This window comes from Tiliqua scincoides, chromosome 8 (assembly GCF_035046505.1).
Source record: "Tiliqua scincoides isolate rTilSci1 chromosome 8, rTilSci1.hap2, whole genome shotgun sequence".
NCBI lineage: Eukaryota > Metazoa > Chordata > Lepidosauria > Squamata > Scincidae > Tiliqua > Tiliqua scincoides.
In genome coordinates this window covers 25734959-25759833 of record NC_089828.1, presented here as the reverse complement: position 1 = coordinate 25759833, position 24875 = coordinate 25734959, and the positions used below count along the sequence as shown (strand labels likewise).

Below are 24875 nucleotides of genomic sequence, written 5' to 3'. Positions count from 1 at the left end.
TCCAGGATAACCACATGACCCCCTTCTGTTGTTGTTTCTCCACAGTTATTGGTAGACTGCCTCTGAAGATGGAAGTTCCATAGAGCCATCATGCCTGCTAGACATTGCTAGGCCTCTCCTCTTCCATGAATTTGTCTAACATATGAATTTGTCTTAGAGCTGTTTAGGCTACTGTCCATAAACACATCTGTGGCGGTGACCTCCATAATTTTATTTATGATCCCCAACCAACCCACTTCATCGGTTCACCCCCAGGTTCTTATGTAATGAGAGAGGGAGAAGAAACATCTGCCTGTCCACTTTCTCCAAGTCATGGAACATTTTGTCAACCTCTGTCACATCCCTCCAACGGATGCTAATTGCAAGCCATGTGAGTTTGCTTCTGCTTCTAAGAACTTGCCTTTCCTCCAGTAACTTTCCTGACGGTGTTGCTAGGTGGGGTGGAGTAAACCATTTTGCCCCGAGTCATTGTTACTCATTCGGATGGTGCGTCTGTATTTGGGCTGTCGTCAACGTTACTGTGTACGGTGAAGTAATTGCCAGCGTGATGGGTGCTCCCTTTTTTCTTTTTTTGCCTGCTGGGGAAAAAGTTTGATGACTTTGTGCCCGGGGAAGTCTGTGTAGGGCTGCATCCTGCGGGTTAGGCAGACAGACACTTGCGTGCTGGTTGGAGGAGAAGGGTTGAAGCTGTGATTCATGTGCTGGGTTGAGGTCATGACTTGGAAGGACTCTGTGTCAGCTTTCACTCCCTCTGCTTATCCAGCACAGTTTGGCCAAGTGCATCTGGTTGGCTACAAGGATTCCTCTATTCTAGCTCCAGGAAAAAGGCACCAACAAAGGAAAGTCTAGTTTCTCACTCAAATATCAAGTGCTTTGGGGGTACTTACTTTTATTTAAAGAGCTACTGAGGCTACAGATGGCTCAACTATCCTGCCCTTTGACCTCAAACCCATGCTCCCTGATCTTGGCGGGGTGTACTTTTCTAAGCTCTGCAGGTGATACTGCTGTATACTGAGTTAGACATTGCTCTGTTGAGTTCAGTGTTTTCTACACCAGCGTTGCTTAAACTTTGAGGGAGCTTTACTCCCTCAGTAAGTCTTTGTGGGGGTGGGGATAGGGCAGTAAAGTGATCCCCAGGATCACTTTTCACTTACACTTACGTAGGTAGGGCTGCAACAGGCTTTGGGGGTACGGGGAGCCCTGCACAGCCCTCCGCAGAGCTCCCCTAGGCTTGGAACGTTCTCTAAAAGCAAGCGCAACCCCCTTTTGCCCCCCATAGGGATGCGATCCCCGGGACCGCATCATTGTCTCAACCTTTTCTGAGCCAAAGAAAGAAAGAAAGAAAGAAAGAAAGAAAGAAAGAAAGAAAGAAAGAAAGAAAGAAACTCGAGATCCACCGCCAATCCCACTCTCCTCCTGGAATCTGATGCACCCACCACACCCCAGTCACCAACCATCCCTGCCCACCATATTTCCCCACCTTTTGTTTCTTCACAACAGTCCTGTGAGGTAACAGCCAGTCTTTGGAGTTTCTGGACAAGACAGAAAGAAGAGGCTGTGTATGATTATATTAGTAACTCAGTTTTTATAATATAGTACAATCGCCAGCATATCTAATGGCTCTGGCACCCACATTGTGATGCCATTTTTGGGTTTGCCCAGAAAGAGAGGTGGTGCTGGTGGCGGCCACTTCACAATCTGGCTAGTGCTCCCCCCCCCCCATTCCTTCTCCAAGTAGTAGCCTCCACAGGAGAAGGAATGGGGGCTGCAACCAGATCATGAAGCAGTCACTGCTAGTACCTCCTCCTTCTCCAGAGATCCCAGAAGTGACAGAGGAGAAGGTGCTGGTGAAGGAAAAATTTGCACACACCCCCTTGGTGTAGCACCTGGGGGAGTTACCCCTCAGGTTCCAGCTCTTGCTACACCTCTGAGTACCATTATTGGATTAGAGCCAATAATTGAAGCCTCTTTTGCACAGGCTTCAACAGGTTGCCATGACCCTCCCCTCAATGAGGCTTTGTGACCGCCATGGGGTCATGATCCACAGATTGAAGAACACTGATTTACACTGAATGGAGGTAGCTCCATACCTGGAGCTAGCCTGGACTGAACCTGGGACCTCCGCTGCTGCTACTACTATTCTACTGCTGAGCTATATTTCCTGCCTGTACAGGGGTATGTGTGGGAAGCATGTTGCTAGATCTCACATTCTTATCTGCGCAGGATATGATGTCAATTGTAGCAACAGCCTCTGAGACCTCTAAGGCTCAAGCATTTGCAGACAGGAGGGGGGGGAACAGATTGGAGAACTGTCCCCTCCCAAAAGGGGCAGAGATCAAGTCACTGAAAAGAAGGCCAGAGTGAGAAGAGTACATGGTCTGAGTACATGAACTTCCCTGAAGTTCAACAGGTCTAGATTTGGTTGGAGAACCCTGTGTAAAGGGCCTGGAGTTCAGTGGTGGAAGGTGGGCTCTTAATGTGAATAAATAGAGTGGAATCATATAACTGTTAGCACCAGGTTGAAAAGTTCCATCTCCTTTTTTCCAAACTAGGAAAATTATCACTGTTCATTGACTCGTGCTCCTTTACCAAAATGCGCAAATCCTTCTAAGGGTTACTGAACATCTGGGATTGTGCCAGGTTGTGCCAGGCCCTTGGGCAAGCTATGGGAAAGAGCATACATGTGTATACATGTGCACCCTTCATAGTCAAACTCACTTTCCCCACCCAAACGTTCCCCCTCTCATCTTGAGCTTATTTACCTGGTTTTCAGCCAGCAGGCAGGCAGATGGGCACATGCTCCTCTTGGACCCTCTGAATGCAGAGGAACCACCCAATTGGCTGGAGGGCAGGGGAAGCTGGGAAAACCCACACCAGAGTCACCCTGGCTCTTTTTGCCCCTGCCCCATCATTCTTGCTGGCAACAACAAGCTGCCCGTTATAACAGGGGCTTCAGGAGTTGGCCATATGGGCCCTCAGAGGAGTGTGGGTTCTCAGCCAGTACTGAATAAGGTATCCATGTTCTTATAAAGCATAGACTGTGGAACTATAGCTGTCGTTTGTCCCCTCTGTTGAAACCGCGGCAAGCAGATATAGACAGTCGCTAAGAGACTTGACCAACATCATGGAGGAAGTCTGTATCGTATAGCACAGAGAAGCTGTACTTTTCGAACAGAATGTAGATGAAATCTGAAACCTCACATTTATAAGCATCTGAACTTACGAGGCATCGTATGCTCTTTATCTGAACTATATCGCAAGGGCCCAATGTTAATAAAAATGATAAATTACCACAGCTGCAGATTGCCGTATTATTCATGAGGAAGATTTATTGGCCTCCTGTGGGACAGACAGAGAGAAGTGATATTAAAGAGATATAACTGTACAGATTTGGCTTGAGTTTGGCGGTGTTTAAAACAGTGAGCCGCAATTGCTTGGGATGTCAGATAACCCCTGCGATGGCCTTGCCATTAATCAATGTAGAAAACCAGTGTTTACCAAAGGGGGGAAAATGGGGTGGGGGGGGAGAGAGAGAATAAAAACAAAGGTATTCAGTGGAAAAGCAAGAGAATAATGCAATTATAATGCAATTTCTGGGTAGGATTGTGGCTGTTTCTACTGCCTTCTGTACAGGCACAAACACAATTTGTGGAGAGGAGAAGTAAGGCATTCTCCTCTTCCTCTGTATTATATTATATCATATATATGCAACTGTTACCCTGCACATGCCTGATCTCGTCTGATCTCGTGAAGCTAAGCAGGGTCAGGCCTGGTTAGTACTTGGATGGGAGACCGCCTGGGAATACCAGGCGCTGTAGGCTTATACCATAGTCTTTCGAGACTGAAGGTTGCCAACCAATCATATATGCAGTAGGTGCAGTTATCTCTAAGGATGCTGATGATGTACTGACGATGTGCTATTAATGTATGATCCATGAGATGCTTTGCGTCATCATCATTTAATATTATTACAATAGTATTTCAATAATATATTCAATATTATTTCAATATTAATTATTAAGATTTACTTGATATTGTTAATAATGATTATTGTTCTATATCGTCATGGCCTTCTTCTAAGGATGTCAAGCCAGCTTGCAAAGTTCTCCCTCCTCTCCTTTCATATGATCCTCATAACCAGGGTTCCTGCTAAGCTGTACGGCTGCATGGTTTGGAGCCGAGCGCTGCAAAGCATGGAGCTCAGCAACCTGGACATTTGGTGATGGTTGGCAACCTTCAATCTCGAAAGACTCTGGTATAAGCCTACAGCACCCGGTATTCCCGGGCGATCTCCCATCCAAGTACTAACCAGGCCTGACCCTGCTTAGCTTCCAAGATCAGACGAGATCGGGCGTGTGCAGGGTAACAGTTGGTGATGGCATGCGACATCATCGCACATTGTGCCGTGACACCATTGCGATATCATGCAGGGAAGAGAAGGGGTCTCCTCACGGGCACACAGGCACAGACTCCTTACAGGGAATGTGTAAGCCAACTAAGGCTGAGAGAAAGAGCGACTCACCCAAGATTACCCACAGTGTTGGCTCAAAAGCTCCTGGTCCCTGAGGCAGTGTATGAAATGCCACCCCCCTACCTGCTCTTACCTCCTCGCACCATTGATGAACAGTTTTGAATGCCTGTGAATAGTGTGCATGCTGGATTCCATCTTGCAGGTGCTTCCCTGCCCTTGCGATTGAAATGTGTCAGCTGATCTACCACAGGGGACTAGATGGGGATTAGATGAAGTTGCTGATGTTGCAGGGTGGCAGTGGAGAAAGAGGAGGGAACCAGTGGAGACAACAGGGCCAGGTCAAGACAGTTGCCCAGGACATGAGTAGCTCCTGTTCATTTCAATGAGCGTGTATAGGGGAAAGTCCCAATGGATTATGCCCCATGAGTCAGTCTTGTCTCCCTCTCATCCTGCCTCGGTGAATAGCCCCTGATATATACTGCCTGGAATGGAGGCATAGTGGTGGCAGACTGGACTAGCCAGTCTGTGAGGCCACCTGAGGTGTTTGCCTCAGGTATCAAGTTGGTGGGACTGCTGTCCTCTTTCTGCCCTGTCCCTGAAATCAAAAAGAAAGAGGGAAATAGTAGAAGAAGCATGGAGGAGAGTGGTCAGCTGACCCATCCCTCTCCTCTCCTCCACACTTCCTCTACTGCTTGGCTTCCCTCATCTTGTTCAAATCCAGGAGCAGGAGGAGGAAAAGGAATACACATTAGGTAAGGGTGGGCAACATTTGGTGTATCCTCTTAGGAACCTAAAGGAGCCTCTGAGGGAAGTTTGGGCCTAAAATCCTGGTGACGGTGCTGCCTCCGGATGGGCAACAATTCTGCTTTTTCACCTCTGAAAAGGGCAAGGCGAAGGCTGGCCCCATAAGTCAAAGAGATGCAGCCCACTTGTGAACTATCAGACAGGTCAGTTGTTCGATGGTCCTTGAGGGCTTGATCTCATTTGACCCAAGCTGCTGCTTAGGTGTGCAAAGAGAGGACGGCACTGTGGGATTTGCTGGTTGTCGTGGAGCGCTAAGCATCGCTTCCAGATTAGAGCGAGACCTTCCGCTGAGCCCTTTAAATGAAGGCATTTGAGGTCAGCCTGTGTGAACATCTTTATGCTATTAGGCCTTTGAAGCATGTGCAAAGCAGACGCAAGTCCAAATACTTGGGGTGTGTGTGTGTGTTTCATTTGTACATCTTGGCGCGGATATCCTGAGCGCTTTTCCAGGTTGTGTTGTGAGGGAGGGGCTGAGACATTTGGAGACTGTATTGTCATTACCTCAGAGCCCCGGAGTTTCTGTGGTGTTCAGAAATATTGAAGCTATAAAAAGTGTTACATCAAATGGTATCGCCAGGCATTTTGGTAACTTTCTCCTGTGAAATCTTACTGGTTTACTTCAGAGATCTCTAGAGGCTGAGATCTTGAAAACTGCCTTTTTGTTTGTTGATTTGGTTTGATAAAGGGAGGACAAAAAAAAAAGTCCTGCAATGCATTTTTGGCTGTTATGTAATGCTTCACGGTGTTCCTCTCTTCTAAAGTGTACAGTATTTTAGGTCCTATAATTCTGTTAGCAGAGAGACAAAACAGTCAGTCTTAAACAGGAAATACCTTTGGAATCATCCAAATTTCGACATAATCATCACTGATTCTTAGAGGTCTCTTTCCACCCAGTATGGCTGAAGTTTTAAAAATTCAGTGAAACACTTTTAGCATTTGGAAGAGGAGCTGAAATGAATAACTTTGCAAAGGGGGATTCTCAGTATTAACCCCCCTCATCAATCATCGCCTCTTCATCTGGATACTAGAAGAGATTTGACGGTGATTGCAGCACTTGAATTATGGGGAGAAATATGGGAGATCTAACTCCCAATCCTAGCCATTCTTCCAGCACTGATATAGCCCTATCAGTGGGGTGTATCAAAGGTTAGAGCCCAAAAACTTTCCTCCTCTCCGCAACAATTTACACTGCTGTCAACTCCCTTGTAGAAGTTTGGGAAGTGCTGGTCTACCCTGACTGGCAGCAGCCGTCCAAAGTTTTCAAACAGGAGTCTTTCCCAGCTCTACTTGGAGTTACTAGGAATTGGATCTGGCATGCATAGAACATGCTCTTCCGTTGAGCTACTGCCTCTCCCCCTAGCTGCAATAGCTGCAATTTCAAGACACTGAAATGAATTATTATATCTTTTAGCCATACTAGGGAAGGTATCTGTAAATGTGAATGATTCATGGAGCTACTCTTGTCTTTGACATTTAATTCTAGAACAGCCAACAGTTAAAAATGTCATTTTAACAAAAGACACTATTTTGACTGATCAGTCTATTGAATCAACGTGAGCCCAGTTGGATGGAGTCTTTTGAGAAGCAGGTATCTATAGCTGCTTTCTGCTGAGTCAGTCCCTTGGACATGAGTCAGCACTAGCCAAGTGCTATCTTCCCTGGCAAGGTCCTGGGCACTGAGTCTACTTTGATGGAAAGCAGAGAGTGAACCTTCTGGATACAAAGAAAGTGTTCTAGCACAGAGTGATGATCCTTCCAGGTGGCCCATCTGAGCCTTTGCACCTCATGCTTTAAAAATTAAACACAAGCTTTTGTACTTTTTTCCCCCCACCAACTCCACCCCCAGCCGCCTTTCCAGAAAGGCTTAATACATCTCATTATCTGAGTATTCAAAATGAATTGGGAGTGTGCAGGCTCATTATAAACAAGTGCAGACACATCCATGGAACAGATTATGCAGTTAGGTTAGGCTGGACCTCTGTGTAAGCTTTGCAAACCCATGGTGTGCGTGAGTGACTTCAAACCTCTGAAAAGCTCTTGCAGCATGCCCACAGAGGAATCTGTTGGTCTATGGTAGCGCCTTTATCAGAACCAATAGCATGCTGCTAGCATGTATGCACTGCTGAAACAGAGACGCCTGCATTGGCTCGGTCATGTCGTGAGAATGGATGATGGCCGGATCCCAAAGGATCTCCTCTATGGGGAACTCGTGCAAGGAAAGTGTCCTACAGGTAGACCACAGCTGCGATACAAGGACATCTGCAAGAGGGATCTGAAGGCCTTAGGAGTGGACCTCAACAAGTGGGAAACCCTGGTCTCTGAGCGGCCCGCTTGGAGGCAGGCTGTGCAGCATGGCCTTTCCCAGTTTGAAGAGACACTTGGCCAACAGTCTGAGGCAAAGAGGCAAAGAAGGAAGGCCCATAGCCAGGGAGACAGACCAGGGACAGACTGCACTTGCTCCCGGCGTGGAAGGGATTGTCACTCCCGAATCGGCCTTTTCAGCCACACTAGATGCTGTGCCAGAACCACCATCCAGAGCACGATACCATAGTCTTCCGTGACTGAAGGTTGCCAACTTAGGGATGAAATGGAGAACAGTATATCAGCAGAGCAATTGCCGCTGGTACCTGCCCTGACACACAACCTGGAGGTCCCACTCTTCTTGTTCTGCCCACGTCCCACCCCGTTCAATCCACCCCACTTCCTCCACACTGGCTTACTGGCAGCAGCGGGGACAAAGGGCTCCTCTGGAGCTCATCCAATGCTGCCACCTCTTGCGACAGGACTCAGGAAATGGTCACCGGCCACACGCTGCGCACATCAGCAGCAGCCAATTTACAACAGTGGAACTGTCATAAACCCCTCCACTTGCCATCTCAGTTCTAGTCTAAGATTGTAGACTTGACTAGGACCTGTTGCTTAAAGGTGTGTGTGCTCACATGTATGACATCTTGGTGGGTCTGGATTGATGCTGGGCATCACCTGAGTTGTTGCCATTCCTGCTCTGGGGAATCAAATGGATTTCATGGTACAGTCCACTGGCTCAAAGCAAAGTTCTTTAGTTTACCAGTAAATCAGAAAGACAGACACACAGGGCAAGACATGGCTACTGCTTCTGAATGCTGAGGCATCCAAGGAGCTTCAGAGGTGACAGGGAGGTCTAAGACTAGGAGGAAAATGGGGATTTCCCTACACATGGTAACATGTGGAGCTGTCCTGTTGTGCTTGCGTGTCTCTTCTCCAGCATGGGCTCATGAAGAGTTAACAATTTAATGTGGGATGTGTGGAAACCTTACATAACTCATTCAGTCTCATCTCTTGGGTGTTTCGTTGCACACCCTGCCAGAACTAATTTCACGGTTTTAAAACAACTTGTGATACAAAAAGAATCTGTAATGAGCTATTGGGAGGGATGATGGCTTCCTTTTCCATCCAAGAGGGAGGCTGGCTGGTGGAGCTGCCAGGACAAATGCTCCCAGTATCTCCAGTTTGCCAGGGACACTCTTGCTGGGTCCCTACCCCTGGTTCAGTGATTGTCCCTATTTTGTCTTTTACAGAAGCCCTTTCAAACAATGTGTCACCAGTTGCTAAAGTTGTTATTTTTGCAGCATTTTTCAGCACTCAGAACATTCTTGGGTTCCTGGAAATTTAATCTCAGGTGGATGGAGCAGATGCAGGTTAAATACATAGACTACTAGGGAGCAAGTTGCTGGTGTACTTCATCCTCTCTAGGCTCCATAGTCACCTATAGAGATAGTATGATGTGGTAGTAGTGGTTAGTGTGGCGGATTTGGATCAACAAACCTAGGTTCCAATCTCTTTATAGAGATGATGAAGCTCACCAGCTGATTTTGGGAAGATCACTAACTTTCTCAACTTAATAGCGTTGTTGTGTAGATCAAATGGGTAGGGGAGGAATCACTTATGCTTCCCTGTGCTCCTGGGAGGAAGGGTGGAATAGAAACATAATTCATCAGTGATTCACACTGTGCTTGTTATATATGGTTTCAGCAAATAAATAAATGTTGCCAGTTGAGGTCCACTTGAGACCTCTCCCCTACAGGTTTTTTAAAGGGCAATTGAAATCTGTTTTTCAGATAGGCCACAAATTACATTCTTAGAAAATCCAAATGTTGAAGAATTTTGCTGTTCAGATTTTGAAATCAGCACCTGGTCCTGGACACCAGGTGGAACAGCAAACACCAGTGGACACCAGTGAACCTGGTGTCAGAACTCACAACATCATGGTTTTTCCTTGTTTGCCAGTGGCCTGACTGGAGAAATGCAAGAGTGGGCTCAGTGGCATAGCCAGGGCGGGTTCAAAGTACTGAGGTTTTGCAGGGAGCTTCAGCACAGCATGCAAGCGGCACCTCCCCCTCCCTTTCGGAGTGCTTTGAATTCCCTCTAGCTATGCCACTGAATGGATTAGTGCAAAATCCAATAAGCGCTGCTCTGAAATATAATCTTCTCAGTCATCGGGCAGAGGTCTTTAAGTGTTGATGGTGCCTGCAGTGATAAAGGACTGAGCTGCTCAGGGGTGGCAGGTTTGCTTAAATTTTAGATTGTCCTTAGTTTGTTCGTGGTCATCTCTGTCATGAGCTATTCTGGGTTTTCAAAAAGCAGTATAGAAATAGTAACCAACACTCCTGAAATAGAAAGTTTAACTGTGAGCATCTTTTCTTTATTCTGGCTGACTTTAAGGGACAAGAAACGAAAGGACACAATCCAGATACTTGGACAACTCCCATTCCTTTCAGTGGGAAATGATCAGGAGACTATCCTGCTCTGTTGTGCCCTTAGGTCAAAGCTGGACCTTCCATAAAGGTGACTGAGGCAGTGACAGGCAAGAGGAGCACAAACCTGTGTCAGGTTCCACTGTTTCTCCTCCCTCTTCCTGAATTTAAAGAGGAAGTGAGAAATGAACTGGAAAAGGAATTGTGGAGAAGAGGGCACTAGACACCTCCAACCGTCTAGTCTATTATTTTTCTCTCCTCTGTTCTTCCTATTCTGTTCCTGTCCCCTATTCCTTTTCAGATCCAGGGAGTGGGAAGAGGAGGCGTGATAGTGGCTAGTGTGTCACCAAGTAAGGGGGCAGAAATTGGTGCGTAGGCTTGGTTGCTGGAAAGGCTTTGGCCAGTCTTGCCACAGGTGGTTAAGCGCAGTGGTTTTAGCACTCCCATGTTTGGAGAATTCAGGAATTTTGCAGACAAGCCTTTAATGTGGTGTATGAGCCATTTCCTTGGTGAGGTGGCTAGTTGTCAACTCTGGTGGCATCTTTGTGTGGCTGTTTGTTAATTTATTGTTTTCATGTATCAGTCCTCCCAGTTGTGGTGGGAAACGAGGGTTTGGATTTGCTTTGAGGGCCTCTAAAAAGTGGTGTATACATTTTAAAAATAAACATGCGTTTTGGTTGTAGCTGCTTGTACAAGAACAAATGGGACAGACAAACAAATCCCACACCCCAAATATATGGGATGTGACTAAACAGCATCAACCCATGGTGAAAACTTGAAGAACCATTCTTGCCCATCTTCCCCAAAGCCTTTTTCACTCAGCCAGTTAAGGAACTCAAGCTTGTGTAGACCAAAATAAATCAATACAATACAATCAGGCTAACTGGCACATACTGTCTCCTCCTGAAAATGGAGCCCTTGTCATATTGCTGAGATCGGACACAGGGAGAGCTTTCCAGGGCTGTCAAAAAGTCATCTAGGAGAAGAGGAGCAGCATCCCACCTGTCAAGGCCGATAGTCGCTCTCTTGCAGCCCGCGATGTTTCATTCTCAGAGACTCGCAGTAAATGCTCTATCTTGGCCATCAAAAGACAGAAGCCAGGTGAAAACCCAGCAAAACCCAAGACCTGGGGAAAAAGCAGGGGGAAAATTGCCTGCCAATCTTTGGTAAAGAAATTTGCTGAGAGATGAAGGTTGCCAACCAACCAATTGCTGAGATATAAAACTTAGTGAGTTTTGTCTAGGCTGGCTAAGAGTAGCAGTTGCTTAGGTGGCAACTTTGTGAGGGAGGGGGTGGTGGGAGAGAATGAAGTAGCACAGTTTGAAACATTCACCTAAGGGTGTATAAAGGATAAGTCTGCCCATTTATTTGCCTGAAGTGAGCGCCTCAGGAAGAGGATTGGTGAGGGGAGTACCCACCTCTATCTGGCAGCTTCCACCACTCCTTCTCCCTTGATAAAAGCAGAAGGGGAACAGATTGGAAGAGGAAGAGTGAAGAAGAAGAGAATGATGGGCTAGAGCATTGAGACACTCTAGCCCACCTCTCTCCACCACAGTCTGAGGCAAAGAGGAAAAGAAGGGAGGCCCATAGCAAGGGAGACAGACCAGGGACAGACTGCACCTGCTCCCAGTGTGGAAGGGATTTTCACTCCCGAATCGGCCTTTTCAGCCACACTAGACGCTGTTCCAGAACCACCTTTCAGAGCGCGATACCATAGTCTTTCGAGACTGAAGGTTGCCAACGATGTTTGTTGCAAAGGGTCAGGTTGGTACTGTAGATTCTAATGCCTTTGAGCTTCAGAAATGGGCCCTTGAGATTTGCTGTGGCTATCCTGAAAACATGCTCAACAGTGGCGGGCAGCCCAGTCCTAACCAGTGCTGTTTGCAGTGCTGGGATTGAGCAGAGTAGGGCTCTCCTTGATGTAAGGGAAGATCAGTAGAGACCCAGACTGTGCAATGGTGGGACTCAGACGTGCGCCACCAAAATAGCTGGTGCAAGTCGGAGAAGCCCTGTGTCAGGTTTTCAGGCCCAGGAGGAGACATAGGATTCAGTGTAGGCCAGCACGAGTGATCCCACCCCCTCCAGGGCCTGAACCTCCCCCTGCCCTCCCCCACCCCCTGATAACCACTTGGCAGGAGCTTATCTGCTCTGTCTGGTGCTGCTCCTGGATTCAGCACCAGTACGGTGGCACAGCCTTTCCCGCCAGTGCAGCCTACTCAACTGGTTCTGCAAACATGCTGCAAACATGGTAAAGTTAAGATTGTGCCATCGGTTTTGCTTTTAAAGTACCTCACTGCTTATATGTGCAGAGGGGGTCCTGAGAAAGGGCCTTGAGATGGGGCTGCACAGGTCTGCCAGAGATGCTTGGGGCACTTGAGGGTGGCACAGAGAATTCAACCATCGAGGAAGCCGCTAATTGCATCTGGTCTTTCCCCGCCGCATTCATTAGGAAGGCACCGATGGGCAACGAGCGGCTGCATTTGGAGTCAACTCGTCACCGATGTCAGTCCTCATAAATAATTAAGATGACATTTTCAATTGATTTGTTTCCAAATCGAGTTATGCTCAGTGGCTGCTCAACCCCAGTAATGAACTCCCACCATCACTTAGAAACACTTTGGCGGAGACTTCGGTAACATCGTGTTTATGTTCTCCCCCCCCCCCCCACACACACACACTTGCTTCTCAAGGTGAAGGCTGTAATGATTGGGTAGGAAGTTACGAATGCAGACCTGCTTGGTCAAAAGCAAACCAAACCCAAATCTCCTCCTATAGTGGACAGCTCAGGACCCAGGGAAGGTGGTAGCATCCCGGGGGTGGTGGTGGTGGTGATTCCATGATCAGCCTGTTACGGTGTAGACTTCAGTGAGTTTGGATCGTGTATACAAGGGAGGGAGAGAACCAGTGGTGGAGGCAAAGCGGAGGGAGGACTTTCCAAATGTCACTGATCATTTTAACAGCAAGAGGCACCAGGAGTAAGCCATGCATTTGCTCTCTAGGGCTAAATCCCCCCCCCATCTTTTCCCCCTCTGGGAACAGATCCTCTAAAAGATTGTGAAATCCACTTTGGATTTAATAGTGCAGGAGTCAAACACAGCATATTTAACCATTCAGTTGTTCCCCTTGAAGCCTTTCAAGCTTTCTTACTTACAAGAGAGTTGCTTGTGCCAGTGACCTCTTGCACTTCGGAGAGGAAAACATTCACACTGACTCGAAAGGGCAGAGTCGAGTGTTAGGAATGGCTGGGGAACTGGAAGGAATGTCATTTTGAAAAGAGCACAGAGACACCAAAACACAGAGACACCGAAAGGAAAACTCGGGGTCTTCCAAGCCAGTGACTGAATTGCACAATAAAGGCATGGTTGTAACTCAGCTGTTGCAGGGAACTGAAATGTCTTTCCTCTGCGACCATATTTTCCCAGCCATCAATCAAAATCAGGAAGTGTCTACCCAAAGCATGTCCTTATTGCAAGTCTACGCTAAAATTAAACAAACTTTTAAAAGAGCTTGATTTCGTTTGGATGGTATTCTGATTTTTTTTTCCTCTCCCTCTCACAATAGGACAATGAATTAATTAAAACAAATCGTGGTGACATCCCACAAAAAAAGCAATTAAAACTATACAATAAAAATAAAAACAATTGCAAGACAATTGCAATTCCTGGAGACAGGAGTCTCAGACAGACTCAGTAAAAAAATCAATTTTAAAATAACCGAGAGCCAAAGAGACTAATGTCCTTTCAAGGCAAAGACCTGCTTAAAAGGAAAGATGGTGTGAAGATCGCAGGCCAATAGAGAGGAAACTTGATGGACCACCCTCGGAGATGGCTCTGAAGCCTGGGTGTGGCGACTGAGAAGTCCTTGTACCACATCCTAACCAAACACAATTCAGCTGTCTGTGGGATGCAGAGAAGAGTCTTCTTAGAGGATCTTCATATGGACAAAACCTGTCAACAAAATACAGTTATAATAATAATAATAATAATAATAATAATAATAATAACAACAACAACAACAACAACAACAACAACAACAACAACTTTATTTTTATCCCGCCTTTCTCCACAACAACAACAACAACAACAACAACAACAACAACAACTTTATTTTTATCCCGCCTTTCTCCCCAAAGGGACTCAAGGCGGCTTACAACATATAAAAACATAATTTAAAAACAAATAAAAACATATTAACACATCATAAAAAACAGCAGTCAGAGTAAAAAATAGGTAAAAAGAGCATAGAGCAGCAGCAAGTCATAATTATTATTATTATTAACAGTATTTATATACCGCTTTTCAACTAAAAGTTCACAAAGCGGTTTACAGAGAAAAATCAAATAACTAAATGGCTCCCTGTCCCAAAAGGGCTCACAATCTAAAAAGATGCAAAAGAATACCAGCAGACAGCCACCAGAACAGACACTGCTGGGGTGAGATAAAAGAATCAGGCCTGTAAAAAATATTAAAAGATGTTAAAAAGATGTTAAAAGGCCGAGAACTCAGAAGGCCTGTTTAAACAGAAGGGTCTTCAGGCCTCGCCGAAAAGAGAGGGAGCCATTCTTAAGTCAGGGGGAAGGGAGTTCCATAGCATTGGTGCCACTACTGAGAAGGCCCTATTTCTTGCAGCCGAAATAGGCTGAAATAGCCGAAATAGGCTGCAAGAAATGCAGCTCCCTATGAAGGGAGCTTTTGTCACAGTATCTGTCTTCTGCCTAACCAGGGCATGGTTTGGAGACACATGATGTATCAACCATGTTGATAGAAGTGAAGCAGGTCTGGGTCTGATAGTGCTTCGACCAGAGATTCCTCTGTACCAGTTTTCTTTGACCTCTGGGTTGCAATCCCAGTGGGGCTCATTTGGGCTGTCCTGGCAACCTTTCAAAGCTTGTGCAAGAGAGGGCTTGGATCCAACCCAGTAATGGTACTGCCTTATCAAAACTTGAGTTCCTGATATAATCCTGTACAGCTGCTTCTCACTGTTTTGCCCAGCAGTTCCTAAGGTCCTGCTCAGGCTGCTATTTCACAGGGTAGTTGTGAAGATACAAGAGGTAGGGGTAAACGGAGCGGGCAGGGCAGGGAGTTGGCCAATTGGGTCCCAGGAGGGGGCAGGTTCAGTGGTGGGTTCCCAGTCTTATACTTCATTTATTTATTGGGGTCATGGCACAAAAAATGTTAAAGACCACTCTTCTGTACCATCCCAAGTTTCACGATGGTGGGGGGGGAAAAATCACAGAGAAATAAGATGGTTGTTTGATAAGATTCTTTGATATGATTGATAAGTAAGATGGGTAGTGCCCACAATGTTTCATGGTGCTTTACAATAGACAACACTTCTTGTGCCCCAAGAGGCTCACCATTTAGGAATAAGGAAGAAAAACTTTGTGGTGGGGCTGAGCGTCATGATCTAAAGTCACCGTCTCCTTGGAGTGCTTTAGTGCGAATCATCCGATCAAGTAGGGAACTGGCACCCAAAGCCTTCCGGAATGACTGGGAGGAGATTATTGAGCTTAGTGGTGTTAGATCAACCCATGAAGTTGGAGAAAGGAAATAGCTTTAAGAGAGCTGAAGGTGATAGGACAGAGGAATTCTTTCTCATAGTGTATGTGCTCTTTGATTTTGTTTTTTTGGACTCTGCCATCTTTCCAGCCAAACAGACTTCTGCAGGTGTCCCAACAGGTGACATCAATGAGACGCAAGAGTCGACAATATCTTATCTCATCGTTCCTTGTTTTGCTTCTTCCCCTTGTGTTTTTCTGCCTTCCCTTCCTTCCTTCCTTGGCCATATTTGGTGCCATTTCTACTTATTTGCTTTGCAGTCACCTCCATAATGCTTTGTAGCTTTGTCAGTATGTAAATTAAACCAAGCATAGATAGCTTTGTGCTGCTTAATGTTCAGCTGATAAAAATTAACGTGGTGTGAAATGAGCATTTTATCTGACTGCAGATACAGTGACGGAGTTAATTAGACTAGCAGAGCAAAATGTTATTAAAACATAGAAGGGGGCACTGATCATGGAGGGCTGGCCGATCCTTGGAGTTGGGGGTGGGGGGAGGGTTGTTTCTGAATGGACAGCGGCATCATGTTAAATCGGCTACGGCAGGCCCAAAGCAAACATTTCGAGAATGAGGCACTAGTTAAGCAATCGGACATGACAGAAGAAGCAGGGAGTGCTGATGATTGCATGCCTTGGGTGCGCAGGGGAAGGTTCAAGGCGAGCCAAGTGCTCCCAGTGCACTGGGGAAGTGCATTCATCAGCATTAACACATAGTTGACAGTGTCGTCTTGCCAGTAAGCATTGCTGGCTGGAGTTCAGCGTTTGGGTCTTGATGGGTGATCAATAGCCCTGAATGTAGCAGAACATTTAATTTCAAGAGGCTGTTTTAACAAAGCTTCCTCTGTAAACCTCAGAACAGCCCTGCTGGATCAGACCAAAGTTCCATCTAGTCAGGCATCCTGTTTCTCAGCATGGTCAAACAGCTTGTTTATTTCATCAATGCTTAGGGTCGAGGAGGGGGCCCCTTTTCGAACTGAATGGTGGGATAGAAATATTTTAATTCGTAAATACCGGCATTCCAGAACCCCCCACAGATAGCTGAAACTGTGGATACAGTAGGTGCTTATGGCTTCCCCGGCCCTCATAATGCCTTTTCAAGGAATAAAAACATCACTTCCAGTTTTTCAGCAAAACTGGAAGTGACTTTTTTTTTGGTCTGAAGAGCCATTCTGAGCCCTTGCAGAGGCTGCAGGTGGACGCATGCAGCCCCTGCGGGGCTCAGAAGAACCTCTAGAGGCGAGGGGACCACAACTCCCCTTGCCTCCAGAGGGTGTGCAGGGAGGAAGGAGGGCCCCCACTTCTGTGGATAATTGAACCAAGGATACAGGATCTGCAGATACGGAGGCCCCCTGAACATAAAAGGACAATTTACCAGGGGAGATGTTTGGGGAGAGAGCAGCAGAAGCAGTGATTGTACTTCTATCTTTTTGGTTGGCAACCTTCAGTCTCGAAAGACTATGGTACAAGCCTACAGCACCCGGTATTCCCAGGCGGTCTCCCATCCAAGTACTAACCAGGCCTGACCCTGCTTAGCTTCCAAGATCAGACAAGATCAGGCATGTGCAGGGTAACAGTTGCTGTACCCTATCTTTTGTTGTCAGTTGCTGTACCCTATCTTTCTATCTTTTTTATTATTTTTTATTTTTACTTTTTACCCAGAGAATGCCAGTATGGGGGCAGGAAGCATTGCCCTCACTGTGGCAATACCACAATTTATCCTACAGCTGCCGGTCCAAGTGAGGACAATAGTTAATGCCTTTATTTTGGCAATCTTTCTGTTTAAAAAAAAAAAAATTGGACCCAACTGGATAGAGCAGCACAATCTTCACCACAACCAAGGACTATGAAACAAGTGGCAAGAAAGCAGGCGATTTTTGTGAACGTGTGTGAACCCCTTGTTCTTTCATAGCCTACCTTTTCAGCTGAAAAAAAAGTTTGCTGGGGAAAAAAAAATTTGCTAGAGAACTTCTTCAACCCTAGTTGAGTATCAAATATTCACTAATTTGTGCGTGCAGTAAATTTGTGAATTTCAAAGATGGATGTTCTCTGTGGTGAATGTGGACTTACAGTGAACTCTTTCTAGCTCTTATCCAGTGGCTTAATATCATGGTTTCACTAGAGAGGTTTTCTGGTTTCCAACTTGAAGAGCTTCAACAGATCAATCTGTATTTGAGATGCAGTCTGGAAGAGGCCCTCACCTCCTAACCCAGACGGGATATGGCAGAGGTTGTATAGAAGTCTTGGGTGCTGTTATACTGCTATTGTTTAATCAGGAAACAGGGAGACCAGCCCTATATAATTTATGGTCTTTTATTATCACATAAAGTTCCTTCACAGAGCTCACCACCAGGGAGCTTCTTAGAACATAGCCTCTAATTTTGAAAAAAGAAAAAAGATTGCTCCACTTTGATTTATGAATTCAGAGTGGGGAGAACTCATCGAACCATAAGCCCAGGAGACCTGAAATAAGGGGTTGTGTGTCTAGCTGAATGTATCCTGTTAGGAGGTTTTTTTAGGATGTTTCCAAAGCTTCCATAAGGCTTTGAAACCAGAGCTTTGGACCACCCCCTCAATGTGCATGTCCAAGAGTCAGTGTATGCAACCCACGGAATCAAATGTTTAAAACCTTTCCTGGACTGTACCAAGTTGCTCAAATGATGATGGTCATCATCATCATTTCTATTCCATTTCCAAGTGTTCAAAGCGCCTCACATTAAGTACCTTATTGCAATCCTAACAATGACCTTGCAGAGAAGGAAGTATTATTATCCCTTGCAGAGAAGTATTATTATTATTATTATTATTATTATTATTATTATTATTATTATTATTATTATTATTATTTTGCAGCTGGGAGCTGTGGCTAAGAGGAATAATAATAATAATAATAATAATAATAATAATAATAATAATAATAATAATAATAATAATACAGGTATTTATATACTGCCTTTCTTGGTCTTTATTCAAGACTTTATTCAATTACGTAGGCAGGCTATTTAAATCCCCATAGGGATTTTTACAATTGAAAGAAGGTTCTATCTTTCAAGAACCACAACATTCAGATGTTTCTTTCATTGATCTGGTCGCACATTCTGGCCTCCATCCTCCCACGCTCAGAGCAGGTGGAATAGCTCGGCTCAGCTTGTCAGCTGCTTCAAGGTCGCGCGGTGCTGGTGGCCTCAAACTGACAACCTTGTGGATGTTATCTTCAGGCAAATGGAGGCTCTACCCTCTAGACCAGACCAGACAGATGACTGTTCCTCCCTTCTGCCCCAGAAACATTTCCTATGTACGGAAATGGTCACAGTGAGAGCGCAATCCAAACCCGGCTTTCCACTAGCGCAGTAGTCCCAGTGCTGTGTCACAAATATGCCACGTAATGCACATTTGAACTTTTTGACAAATAGGCCACAGTCAGTTAGGATGGGCTCTTATCATTCTTCCACTCTGATATTAAATACAGGAGCTCCCCAAGGCTGTGTGCTGAACCCCTTCCTCTATTCCCTATATACACATGATTTTAGCCCATCACATAACACCAATGTAATTATAAAATTTGCAGACTTTACTACAGTGATGAGGAGGAATGATGAGTCTGCTTATAGGAAGGAGGTAGAGGAGTTGTTATTGTGGTGCAAAGAAAATAGTCTCTCACTTAACATCAAAAAAACTAAAGAACTTATAATTGACTTCCGGAAAAAGAGGGATGTACACACACTATTATACATAAATGGTGAAGAGGTGGAGAGGGTTGGTAGTTTCAAATTCCTAGGTATTTACATCACAGAGGACCTCTCATGGACTATTAACACCAGCATGTTGATAAAAAAGGCACAAAAGCGGTTATATTTTCTGAGGAAGCTTGGGAGGTTAAATTTGTCACAGCAGCTGCTTGTGTCTTACGATCGTTGCACCATTGAGAGTGTCCTGACCTATGATATCTTGGTGTGGTACGGAAATTGCTCTGCAGGGGACAAAAATGCTCTGCAGAGAATTATTAAGATCGCGCAGCACATCATCTACCTTCATCTACCAGCTTTGGAGGACATCTATACATCTCACTGTCTGCAGAAGTCACATAGTATTCTGAGAGACCCCTTCCATCTGGCTCATAAGTTCTTTGAACTGTTGCCTTCGGGTAGACGATATAGAACTATTAGAGCAGCACCACACAATTCCTGAACAGTTTTTATCCCACAGCCATAATTACATTGCATAAGGCAATATAGTTGTTACCATGCTCCAGGACATTATGGTCTGTTACACTGTTTTTATATTATGATGCTTGTTGTATAGAATGCGTGGGTGAGTGTGTAGAGTGTGATTGTTGGAATTGTTGTATATATTTATGCTTGTATCTTAAAGGTGCATAAATTTTGTTGTGCTGTAGCACAATGACAATAAAGTTACTACTACTACATTTGCGGCACTGAGCAAGGGCAGCACCAACACTGCATCCAGAAGAATAGCAGCTGGAGGAGGCAAGCGCAGTGCCAGGTGGTGGAAGGGCAGCAGGAGGGTGGAACAAAGGTGGGGATGGGGCATTTCTGGGCAGAGGAAGGGCAGAACGGGAGGTGGATCTGGCCCAAGATAGGGGTGGGATCAGTGGAGAAGCTTCCACCGTATCCTGTCCTCCTTTCTGAGCCTGAATGACCTACACGGAGCTGCTTGAGACTTGTACCTGCTATTTAGCAGACGCAGATCCAAGTAGGCCCATAGGGCAGGCTAGGGTGTTACTTGGAGTAAGGGGGAAAATATCCCCTTTTGAAAAAGTGGGCAGACCAGTCAAAGCCAGTCGGAATTGGAAACTGCAGGGGGTACCCTACTGGGAGGAACGGTAAGGCTGTCATCCCAGGTGTTAGATTTGGGACTGTGATTTGGACCGTTAGATTTGGACCGTGTTAATGGTGGAAGGCAGACTTATCTGACCCTGGGGCACCATTCTCCTGTACATATACCCCATTGAAAGAAACAGGAACTGGGCAAGGGCACTCCCTTTTGCCCTCTGTGTAGGCTTCCTAGGTAACTCAGTGCAGCCTTCTGAACTGGGGCAGAGTATGAATTCTCATGTTTGTTGGTCCTTCTGACTGCTCAAAGCAACACTGTTATGGGATGAGTGCGCAGGTTAGCGTTAGAGAGCATTTCCGTTTAACGCACTCAGCTGTCAGCTGTCGAGTTCACGCCGTGCAAAGCATCGGTAAGCACGCCGAGCTACGACCAGCGCCTGATCAGGGGAAATGAACAGCTCCGTCTCGGCCTCTCTGTGTTAACAGGGTTATGGCACAGTACAAGTCATTGTCTGAGAGCAACAGGTGCTCCTCTAACAAGGAAATAAGATGACAGTCCGCGGATTATCAGCCGCCTTTTTCCTATAAGGCAATGAAAGTGGCAGAACTTGCTTGATTCCGTCGTTCCAACTGCTTGGAGCAGAACACATTTGTACAGGCAGCGCTGAAACGGTGACAGATAGAAGCCTGCCTTTGGAAGATACATTTTCATAGCCTGTTTATGACCCAGGGCCCATTATGATTATTTAATGTTCTTTAAAGCATGTGCTTGCTGCCTTCTTATCCCATGAAAGAGACCATCAAGGCAGCTTGCACGATAATGAAACGATCAAACCACTTGAAGCCAATAGCACCACCATTTGAAATTCCAAGTAACTAACAGCCCAATACTAACAACAACAAAAAAGAGTTGCCAATCAACTACACGAACAGAGTGCACGCTGCATCCTGTGCATGTGGGGGGGGGGGTCCCAGAAGCCGCTTCAACGTAAGGGAATTTTTGTTCCCTTATCCTGGGCGAGCCTCTGTTTCTCCAGTGGGTCTCTTCAGATCTGAACCAGCCACTTTGGTGGCAGAGAAATGAGGAGAATAGGGGAGAGGGAAGAGGACATGAATGGGGATAGGAAATTAGTGTACGCTGGTGCCACTGATATCCACTCTCCCCTTCCCCAGTTCTGCCTCCCACCAGTCCCCGCAGAAACTCTCCCCATTCCTCCCCCTCCCCGCCGCATCTCTCCCTCTACCCTCCCCCTGTGCTGGCTTACCTGCAGTCTTGCATGTTGCTGACTGTGGCAGTGAGCTTCTGACACCACCACCGTTTGCACCACCGCTTCACCATTTACATTCAGGGGTGTCAGACTCACCCAGCGGGCTGAGAAGTATTCACGACACCTGCTGAGGGCCAGAAGTGATGTCATTAGGCAGGAAGTGATGTCACTAAATGGATCATAACCAGAAATAAGCACTTTTCTCCCACTTCGGAATGCATTAACTGCAAATTACAGAGAGAAAATATGCAAATCTTGATCATATTTCAAGATATGGGAGAGCCAAAGGATCACGTGGGCTGCCCTTTCAGCAGTGACACCTCAGTACTGGTCAGCAGACCAGAGCCCGAGGACCAGATAAAAAGCTTCTACAGGCCACATCCAGCCCCTGGGCCTTATCTTTGTCATCCCTGATTTACAACATCATTTCAGTAAAAGTCATGTTAAAAGGTCTCATGATCATTTAGAGGCCCTGATCAAACCATTGCATGGGGGGGGGGGTTGGCATGTCAACCCTTTACTTTTGTATTGTTTTCTTGCCAAATCCCCCCCCCACCACCACCATGCTTATGCAACCCATTTATGCAACAGCATCTTCCAAATTAAGTCATCACTTCAAGGCATTGAATTCCTTAACGCCATGGCCCCATCCAGATAGGGCTCCAGTACGGCTTCTAGTGAAAAGGAGACACTGGCTAGACAATGATGGATTTACCATTGTTTCTAGTTTGGCCCTGTGAATTATGGCTACTATCCTCATACTGTCAGTGGAAACATGATGCTTAATCATGAGATCACCACCACTTATCTTCTAGATAAGAGAGAGATAGGTAAGATGACATGCCCACTGGAGGTCTAGCTTCATTGCATTTTTTAAATTCTGGTGCAGAACAAGAATAACGGGCAGTATGTCTCATATAATGAGCTTCTTTAACTAGTGGGCTGTGTGTAGCAACCAGCAGGACCAGAGCAGAGCCAGCTTCAGAGATCGGCAAGTCAGGGACTGGCCGAGGGCCCACAAGTACCCCAGGGCCCACCGGGCTGCCTCTTGAAGCTTCCAAGCCCCCCACCTTCAACAACAGGGAAAAAATTGACTTTTGGGAACTATGCTGGAGTGTGTTCCTAGAGCATTAGCCATGCCACAGCAGATGCTGATTCTGCATGTTGCTTGGCAGACCAGCTTGAGAAACCCCTTCCTTTTTCCCAGCTGCTTCTGGCTGTGCAAAGTCCCAAGAGACGCAAAACACAGAGATGATTTTGTGTGCCTGCCACAACTGCAGAGGGGCAGAAGTTCATGTCTAAAGCATTAAAACATACTTAACATGATTTAATTGCCATCCTTGCTAATTTGTCCTGTTGTCAGTCCCAGTAGCTGTTCAAAGCAAGATAATTGTTGGACTGCTTGACCTAGAGTTGGAACAGACAGCTTCTAGTGATGGGTGCTCCCAGGGCCTCACAATTTGGCAACGATCAGTGTTGTGACCCAGCCCCCAGACTTCTCCAGTGATGACCCCTCATAACCTGCTATGTTAGACCAAGGTGAGTCCATTTGATCCAGCATCCTGCTTCCTATAGCAGTCAACCACATGCTTCCAGGAATTCACAAGCAGGACATAAAGGCAATAACCATCCCCTCTTTTTTTGCTCCCCCTCCCACAACAAGGTAAACTAACTTTGAACCTGGAGTTTCCACTCAGCTATCATGACTAACAGCCTTTCAAGAAGCTCTTTAAATCACCTGTAGCCTCACCTGGGACTGGGACTGGTTGGGAAGGTGAGAAATCTGGACTAAGCGGTCTGTAAATGCTAGAACAACTCCTGATTATTCTGGGAGCTGTCCTAGGTGCGGAAGTACCTGAGTTCCATTTCTTCTCCATTACATTCTCCTTTATGTGGCCCAGCTGCTGGTTATCTGCTCTGTTCCCTTAGACCTGCCCAGGTCTTAATTTGCCCACACAAATAAGTGTTGCCAGGGGAAGTGTAATGCAAAAAGCTGATTATCAGTTGCCCTTGTAGGTCCTCAGGAAGATGTTGCTTACACCTCTGTATTGCCACATGGTTTTTATCAATTCCTTAGGCTACAATCCTCACCACACTTTCCTGAAAGTAAGCCCCATTGAACAAAATAGGACTTCCTTCTGAGTAGACCTGGTTAGGATTGTGCCCTTAGGCTCTCAGACCATGGTCCATCCATCTAGCTCAGCATTGTCTGCACTGACTGGCTTTCCAGGCCTTCAACAGCCTTACCAGGAAACACTGCCAGGGACTGAATCTGGGCAAAGTAGGTGCTCTATGGTCCTTCCCCAAAACATGATTAGAATTGCAATATGAGTTTATTGAGTGAGTCTTCAGACTGTATCACTAGACGATGACAATTTTAAAATACACAGGCTGAAAATGACATACATCCAATAAAGCATCCAAAATTTGCATTTAATAGGCACATCACATATTAATAGACACACCATAAAAGAAAACTTATGAGGCATTAAAGCCCTGAAATGTGCTTGTCATTGTCTGACAATCACTCTAATGAAATAATAAAAATTGGGCCAACCAGTTCTGTGCAACTTTCATTCTGAACTGGAAACAAAACAACAGTATATTCATCCCCACTTCTCTCTCTCTCTCTCTCTCTCTCTCTCTCTCTCTCTCTCTCTCTCTCTCTCTCTGCACACACACACACACACACACACACACACACACACACATATCTAGGAACGTAATCCTAAATTAACAAGGCCAAGTTGATCAAGCTGCAGCTCAGCTCAAAAATCCTTGAAAAGCTCAGTCTGCACACATTTGCTCCATTGATCTCTGAATTACACTCATTCCCACAAAATCTGTTTCTCGATAATTGTTTCTTACTAGAGGAACAACACCTGCGATATCTGTCAATACAACTGTGCGGTGTGGGGCGTATGTCTGAGTGAGACGTTGCTTGCTGGAGGCAAAACCTGAGCTCTTAAGTCGATAGAATCTACACAACTGAGTGTTGTATTGACTGCTGGATTAAGCCCCAGTCAATTTATGGTTGGGGGTGTGTGTGTGTTGTTTGCCTGGGCTCAATACTCATGGATGGACGAGAGCAAAGGCAGCGCACTGGGGTGTTTTTGTTTGCCGGTGTTAAACTGTTGGTATCACTAGGATACTTCTAAGCCTTTTGATTGAAGTGTACACATGTCCAGCAGTGCAGTTGAATAAAGGGGGGGGGGAAGCTATTGGTGTTTTCTACACCCTGTTGTGTGCACA

The 24875-nt window shown here is 45.9% G+C and overlaps 1 protein-coding gene and 2 pseudogenes across 3 annotated transcripts in view; 1 reads left to right on the top strand and 2 right to left on the bottom strand.

The window, feature by feature from the left end:
* The window catches only part of RORA (RAR related orphan receptor A), a 442115-nt gene that overhangs the window by 227513 nt on the left and 189727 nt on the right, over positions 1-24875 (top strand). The window lies entirely within an intron of this gene.
* On the bottom strand, positions 4261-4380 carry LOC136659583 (5S ribosomal RNA; annotated as a pseudogene).
* Positions 17031-17150, bottom strand: LOC136659656 (5S ribosomal RNA; annotated as a pseudogene).